General features: G+C 39.9%; 1 pseudogene; it reads left to right on the top strand.

Annotated features, from left to right (window-relative positions):
• Positions 1–5,805: 5,805 nt before the first annotated feature.
• On the top strand, positions 5,806–7,095 carry LOC118857653 (annotated as a pseudogene).
• The last annotated feature ends 1,161 nt before the right edge of the window (positions 7,096–8,256 follow it).

The raw sequence follows: 8,256 nt of genomic DNA, 5'->3' as shown, positions 1-8,256 counted from the left end.
TTCCACAAATGCACCATTAATAAGGACACTAGAGAAGACACACCTAGTGGTAGCAAGTAAAGACCCATTTATCTAAGGAAAGCAAGTGACCAGGGCACTCTGTCAAGGTGTCAAGGGCTACTCTGTTTTTATGCTCTTCCTCTTCTTTGGCCTAGGCACTTCTATACTCTTTTAGCTATCTCTTTTGTAAGAAAAAAAAAGAAACAAACAACAACAACACTTCACCTCTGTCTGCCTTAGTTTCTTCATCTGTAAAATGAGGATAATTAGCAATACCTACATCCCAGGATTGTTATTAGGATTAAATGATATAATACTTATAAAGTGGGGTATACAGGTGTTGGAGAAGGCTAGCGTCTCTGATGTGAGGGCTCCTAAGCTCTTTTCAAGGTACTTTCCAACTTTGGTGTCCACTTGTCGCCCAACTCTCAACTGTGGCTCCAAGAAATTGTAGCATATACAGCAGCTGTACCCCAGCAAGCCATTTCAGTAGACAAACTAAACCAGATTGAGGGTAAGCAAGGGTGTCTAAGCAGCCTTTTTAAAGGACCACATTACTCATATCCTGGCATGAGGAAGGTGTTAGAAAAGGTGCCCTAAAAATTGCGTTTCACCAATCTTCACCCTATCCTGCTTACCTAAATGGCCAGGGATCCTGCCTTGTGGTTGAAACATACACACACACACACACACACACACACACACACACACACACAAATGTACAAAACTTTTATTAAGATAATTCCACTCACCATTGGTAATGTGTGCACACTTATGGACAACAAGAAATTCATTAGACCTGAAAAAGGAACAGCTCTTGTTGCAAGAGAATTCAGCAGCTATTGCCTCCAAATAGTAATCCCAAGTAGAACAAAGGCTGGAAAATGAAGGCCAGCTTACTGAAGTAGGAGCTGGGAATATGTTGTTCTAGAATGGCCACAGTGACTGAGGAGCACAATGAAGCTGACATAGGTTTTTCAATCAAAACTAATCTAGTCAGCAAGCTTTTATGGCTCCCAAAGGGAGTGAATGACAGACTCATGACAATGTGATTGCCACTTACAGTAAAGTGCCATGCCACCATCATTGGTGTGTATTCTCCCACCATGACAATCCTTAATGAGGTCAAAGAAAAACTTCATTAAGATCAAGGGATCCTTATCATTAACGTACTGAAAGAGGATGAGCTTATAATTCTGACTTTAATGTCAAAGTAGTCACAGACTATTAAAGATGGCAGGAAGCCCTTTGGAGGAATGGAGTCAGAAATAGCAACAGTCACTTACTACTGAAGACTTGTGTGTCTCCTTGACCTTCTCTTCACCCACACTGTCTTCTATTTACCTAAATGCAATAAAACTTCATAGATGCACCCAGGCCACAAATATTGGCATTTAATAATCCATAACATTCTAAGGAGAAGAGCCAGACAGGATATGAGAATAACAAAGGCATTGTGTGGTATTGAACCCATCATAGACTTAGTCTCTCTAAGCTAAACATTTTCAGTCAACAAACGCTTCAGCTCCAAGGCAAGATGACTACCTGAAGACTTAATGTTGCCAGATTAGAGTGCTTCTCTGAGTGGGAACAGTTTATTGCTAACTTAGAGGGAAAGCTGAGGCAACTCATGGTTGGCAACAATGGAGCAGTTTACCAGTAGGACAGCTCATAAATCTCTAAAAAGGTAAACTTAACTCCATCAAAAGTAAAGTATAAGCAAAGCTTAGACAGATGCAGTATTCTTGGTTCAGTAAGAAAACAGATGAAATTCAGTTTTACACTGATTGTAACAATAACCCAAAGAACTTTTATGATGACCTGAAGGCTATTTATGGGCGAAAGACCCATGGTGCATCTCAACTACTCAGTGCCTATGGAACCATGATTAACCTATGGATTAATGATAAGGATATGATCCTGGACAAATGGGCTGAACAGTTCTCAACAGACTATCATCAGTCAATGGAGAAGCCATTGATTATATACATCAGGTAAAAGTCAATCCCTTTCTAGATAAAGCTTTTCCATACCTGAGAATTCTAAGTGGTTTCAAAATGCCAAAGGTAATAAAATGAATGATTTTTATATGTGATAATTTGGAAGTGCAATTGATGTCATTTGAAATTTATTGTTTGTGTTATTATTGTATGGTTTAATGACTCCATTTCTATTTGAGTTTGACACCATTGTTCCAAAGCATATATGTGGGCTTGAATCTTACAATTATATAGCTAAAAGATAAATTGCCTAAGGAAAATTTGAGAATCATAATCAGGAGTATTATGAAGCTTGAATGAGATAATGGAGATAAAGCTCTTTAAAACCTTAAAGTGCTATGGAATTGCTTAGTATTCTGGCAGTTGTTACCTCCCAGTCACCAGGCCAACAGTGATGGTGATGGCAATGACCATTCTCTGAGCTCTCTACTCCACTTCTTTGAACTCAAGCAGTGTTTATAGAGCAATATTGCAGCATGACTCCCTGGGAAAAAAGAATATATGCACATACAATTTTAAGCTAAATCTGCATTATTAACTCCTTAAATCTAGGCAATCAATGAAATAATCTGTTGATTTGTAGCAATTGCCAACTTCTGAGGTGTAAATGATCAGACTAAACATTTAACAATGTGCTATTACCTGGCAGATAGAGCTGGTTCTAGTACATCCCTGAATATACTTCAGCAAGATGCACAATCAGGAAACAGAGAGTGGAGTCCCGTCTGTTTCATGGAAACCTAATACATATTTGTGTTTGACAAACTTTCAGACACACCCGAAGACATGAATACTTAGAAAAACTTTCCTGGAGCATTAAATATTTGGGGGAAATTTTCTAGGTAAATAAAAGCATGTAAAAATATGTAAAGGCAATAATAAGTAAAAATACTGCACAATTGGGTTAAAGTTATTAGAAATACAGGAGAATGGGAGAAGTAATATGAGAGACAAAAAGGCACTGAGAGAAACAGAAAGAGAGAGAAACACACACACACACACACACACACACACACACACAGAGAGAGAGAGAGAGAGAGAGAGAGAGAGAGGTGAAAATCTTTAGAGAATTAAGTTTGAGATGACTTAAGGACAAAGAATCTTTTGATGTGACTCAAGTCTGAATGCTTGTTTTTATTTTTTAATGGTGATACATTTAAGCCATACAGGTACAAGAGACATAAAATTTACATTCCACATCTCTTAAGAATCCTGTGACTTTTATCCTTTTATAATGGATTTGTCCCCCTTTTAGACTGTTTCCTCATTGATTTTTTTATTTAAAATTTTAATTCAGTTAACAAACTGCATAATATTAGTCTTTTGATCATCAGAATTATGGTACCAATGATGAAAAGAAAACAAGTATATATAAACTGGTCATATTTTCCAAATGTGATTGGGACATCTAGCACCTTGCTGAAGAAGGATGATTCTGTCACACACCATCAAAGTTATGCTATGTCTATTCTCTCTCAGTATATAAATGTATGAAAAACTGTCTTAGTACAGCAGTAAGGATGTCACAAGAGGTTCAAGTGATTGATGCAAATATTTCAGGTAAGATATAGATTAGTGGGAAAAGAAACTGAGGAGATTAAAAGTTACCTTTCAGTTCAATTATGTGGTCCTGTATAGTCACAGCTTAAATTTGGTCACATTTTTCTTTTAAGTCTTTCACATATCCTTAAAAATTTTTGAATGGTCTGCAAATTAAGGTGTAGAGTGTCATGTCCTGACATAGACTTACTTGCAAACACTTGCAAGCTCAATCACTTACCAATCTCTGGGTATTTTTGGACCTTTCACATATCATTCCCATCCCTTTCCCAGTACTTCCTTTTCACAGTGATCAAAGGCTTCAATATTATGTAAATCAGTTACTTATATATACAAGGAATTTACCACAGTCCCCAAATTACTGATATTCCTCCATGAAAGATCACGAGAACCCAGAACTACACACAGTTTCAGTGCTCAAATTACCAACTACTTGAAATGGCAATTTTCCAAGCCAACTGATTTACATAAAATGAAGAGTCAAAAGTATTAAAGTGCTGAGAAAAATATGAAGGTACATATGACATGGTCTGTACTCTCAAGAAATTTATAAACTAGTAGGAAGTTTTAAGCTATCAACGAACATTTATTAAGCTTATTCTAGGCATTGGGGAATAAAAGATAAAGAACAACCAATGATGGCATTTCAAGGGGCTGACATTCTTCAGGAAGAGACAACATTTATGACATATACCCACACAAATATACATATATATATGTATATATATATATATATAATTTTATAAATAATACTAAGGACTTATCAGAGACTTTAGAGGCTGTCTAGTAAATCTGTGAATCTTCCTTACATGAAAAGTCTAAAACACCAATGACAAGTGATAATCCAATCTCTCGTGTTATCCATGGATGGGGAACTTATTTTATCCTCTTCAGTCAGTCCATCTCATTTTCATCTCTAATTATAAGAAGTTCTTCTTTTTGTTGGGATGAAATCTGCCCCCTTGGCCCCGAAGTCATATAAAATGTGTGCCTCTTCTTCTTCTTCTTCTGTACCACAGTTATCCAAAGATTTGAAAATCCCTGTCACACTGTCACATATTTCTCCTGGTCCAAATTCTCTTCTCTCTCTCTCTCTCTCTCTCTCTCTCTCTCTCTCTCTCTCTCTCTCACACACACACACACACACACACACACACACAACATTGCTAGCTCCTTCAAGTGCTCCACACAGGAAATAGTTATATGTTTCCTTGTGATCCTGGTCATTGTCCTCTGGATGTACTTGAACTCATTGATATCCCTCTTAAAATGGAGCAGCTGAAACTGAGCACTATTCTACAGATATGGTCTGAAAATTTCCCCAAATGAATGAAAAGCATGACATGGAACAAAAATAATGCTGTAAAGAAAAGTGGTGAAAATTTCTGAGGCTTATAGAAATGCTAAGGAATAGGAAAAGGGACTTTTTGAAGGTATATTTGGAACATGAGAAAGAAAGAAGAAACACATCTCTTGGTTAGAGGGGATAATATAATATTCGCTGAATTCCTATTTTGCCCCATTCCTTCCTCAACAAGGAGAATGATCTTCAAATTGGATAGTGTAGAATAAATGAATTAAAAAGTATTTATTGAGCAATTATCATGTGACAGATATTGTGCTAAGTGATAGGTCAACAAAGAAAACCTCAAAGGAGTCCCTTCCCTAAAAGACCTTACATTCTAGGGAAGCAAGATGTACATAAGTAGGTCCATTCAAGATACATACAGAGCAGCTACAAGGTAACCTTGGAGAAGACATTAAAAACTAAGGGGACAGTTAAGGACTCCTGCAGAGTAGGTCATCATTCTGCAAGATGAAATTAACTTGGGAACTCCTATCTCCCCTCAGATCATTTCCCATCCTAGATGCAAGATTTTATCATGTTCCAGCAGTTATAAGAATGAGTAACCTCCTCCCCCTCAACTTTTCAGTTTCTCTTTTGTGTATTGTATTCTTCCCATTAGATTGTAACTACTAGAGGAAAGAGTTATAAAAGAAACAAAAGCTATGCAAGAAAGACTTGGAAGAAGAAAATTTTTAAATTAAATTTTCTTGATATTTTTTATATTCAAAGAATTTCTCCCAGTATCTTCCCTTCCCTTCACCCAGATAATCATACCACATAACAAATACTATTTTAAAAGAAAAAAAACAGATAAAGTTGAGGGAGAGCAACCACAGCTTGCAGACACCCCTCCTCCTGTGACTAAAAACAGAGTGGGCTTTCTCTCTTTCCCTTACCATGGCCACCACCACCATTCCCCAGTACACCACCTCCAGCTCCATCAAGGGCTCCTCTGGCCTTGGTGGGAGCTCCTCCAGAGCCTCCTGTGGGGCCCCGGGCAGCAGCTTTAGTTCTGTCTCCTCCTCTGGGCTGGTCTCCAGAGGAAGCCTGGGGGGAAGTTATGGAGGCAGCTGCTATTCTGGCAATTACGGCTTTGGTAGTGGGATGAGGGGCAGTTATGGGAGCAGCTTCAGTGGTGTGGACAGCCTTGTCTGCTGGGGAGAAGGCCACTATGTAGAACTTCAATGACCCCCTGGCTTCCTATCTGGACAAGGTACATGCTCTGGAAGAGGCCAACACTGATTTGGAGCTGAAGATCTGAGACTGGTACCAGAAGCAGGTGCCTGGGCTTGACAAGAACTACAGTGGCTACCATCAGACCATCAAGGACCTGAAGAACAAAAGATCCTCACTCTCACTGTGGACAATGCCAACATCATTCTGCAGATTAACAATGCCTGCCTGGCTGCTGCTGACTTCTGAACCAAGTATGAGACAGAACTGGCCCTGAGCACCAGCATGAAGGCTGATATCAATGGGCTGAGCAGGGAGTTGGATGAGTTGACCCTGTCCAGGGCTGACCTGGAGATTTGGATTGAAAACCTGAAGGAGGAGCTGGCTCACCTTAGGAAGAACCATGAGGAGGAGATAAATGCCCTTAGAGGCCAAGTGGGTGGAGAGATCAATGTGGAGATAGATGCAGCCCCTGGTGTGGACCTGAGCCGAACCCTGGCTGAAATACATGACAGTATGAGGAGGTGGCAGAGAAGGACCACAAGGATGCTGATGATTGGTTCTTTAGCAAGACCAAAGAGCTGAACGGAGAAGTAGCCACTAACAGTGACCTCCTACAGAGTGGTGAGAATGAGATCTCTGAGCTTCACTGCAGTGTTCAAGCCTTGGAGATTGAGCTGCAGTCCCCACTCAGTATGAAAGCCTCACTAGAGGGCAGCCTGGCTGAGACAGAAAGCCACTACTGTGTCTAGTTGTCCCAGATCCAGGGGCTCATCAGCAGTGTTGAGGAGCAGCTCGCTCAACTGTGACATGGAACAGCAGAACCAAGAGTACAAAGTCCTCCTAGACTTGAAGACCTGACTGAAGCAGAAGAAGGGAGGGAGAGAATGCCCACCAGTCTCAGTACAAACTCAGAACCTGTAGACCACTCACCAGGTGCACATCATTGTGGAGGAGGTGCAGGATGGCAAAGTCATCTTTTCCCAGGAGCATGTCCACCAATCTACCCACTAAGGGATCCCCACTGGCCCAAGGGAGAAGCAAAAGGAAAGCCACTTATTAGTGACCTCCCTGGGACCCTGCTTATGTCTCCCTCCTTCAACTTCCTTCCATAGCCCCTTCCCCCAACCCCAACCTGTGCCCCCTGCTCTCTGGCTTCCCAATTAATAAAGCTTGTTGATTCAGAAAAAAAGAAAAGAAAAACAAAAAATAGGAGAGAAAAATCAGCAAAACCAATCAATACACAAAAAGTCCAAAAAATACATGCAATTTACCATACCCTTGGAACTCCCACATCTTTATAATTCACCAGATAGGGCAAATGAGGATGCCAGCCATAAGGTAGAAATCTGTAGGGAATAAGTTCTCCTAATGCTTTCATTCACAGAGGTACAAGTCTTCAATAGCTCCCTGTTCCCTAACTCTTACCACTTGTGGAGAGAGTATGGTTAGCTTTGTAATAGCCAGTACATTATGGTAGAGCTTCTGGTTTAAAATTTTAGTTACAGAGGCATGGTGCTTGTGTGGAGATATTCTGACAACCATAGATACTTTTAAGAGGCAGTATGGAATAGTAGATAGAAATTTGGCATTGGGCAAGTCAGTTCAACAAGCAATTATTAAGCTCCTATTATGTATCAGGCACAGTGTGAACCTGAGTAAATAAAGAAAGGCAAAAACCAATTTCTGCTCTCAAGGAGCTCACAGTCTAATGAAGTACCCCTATCTTCAGAGTCAGAAAAGCCTGGATTAAACTCCAACTCTTACACATAATGGCGGTGTGATTCTGGGTCAATCATTCAACATCTCAGCGCCTTCAGTCAACTCTCTAAGATTATATATTGCAGAATAAGTGCTAAATTGAAACCACAGGAACTCCAACTCCTAATAGGATAGCAGGGAGGGTAATTAATAGTAATAACAATAGCAAAAATAATGATAATTGATAATTGCCCTTGGGGAAACTTCCCTGAGACAGTTTTTGAGACTATAACAACTTCTTGCTCCCAGGGTTCCTGGCAATGCAAGCCAAACTGGAATTAGGCAGATTTCAAGCATTATTAGGGAGAGTCTATCAAGCACTGAGACTTTGTTGATGCCTCTTAAGTTATATTGCATGGTAGCTAGCCACTCAGTCTACACACTAGGCTGGACCTGCCAGTATTCTCTGAACTT

Source organism: Trichosurus vulpecula, chromosome 7 (assembly GCF_011100635.1).
Source record: "Trichosurus vulpecula isolate mTriVul1 chromosome 7, mTriVul1.pri, whole genome shotgun sequence".
In the NCBI taxonomy this organism is placed as follows: Eukaryota; Metazoa; Chordata; class Mammalia; order Diprotodontia; family Phalangeridae; genus Trichosurus; species Trichosurus vulpecula.
The sequence above is the reverse complement of the archived record's forward strand: the minus strand, read 5'-3'. Positions and strand labels throughout refer to the sequence as shown.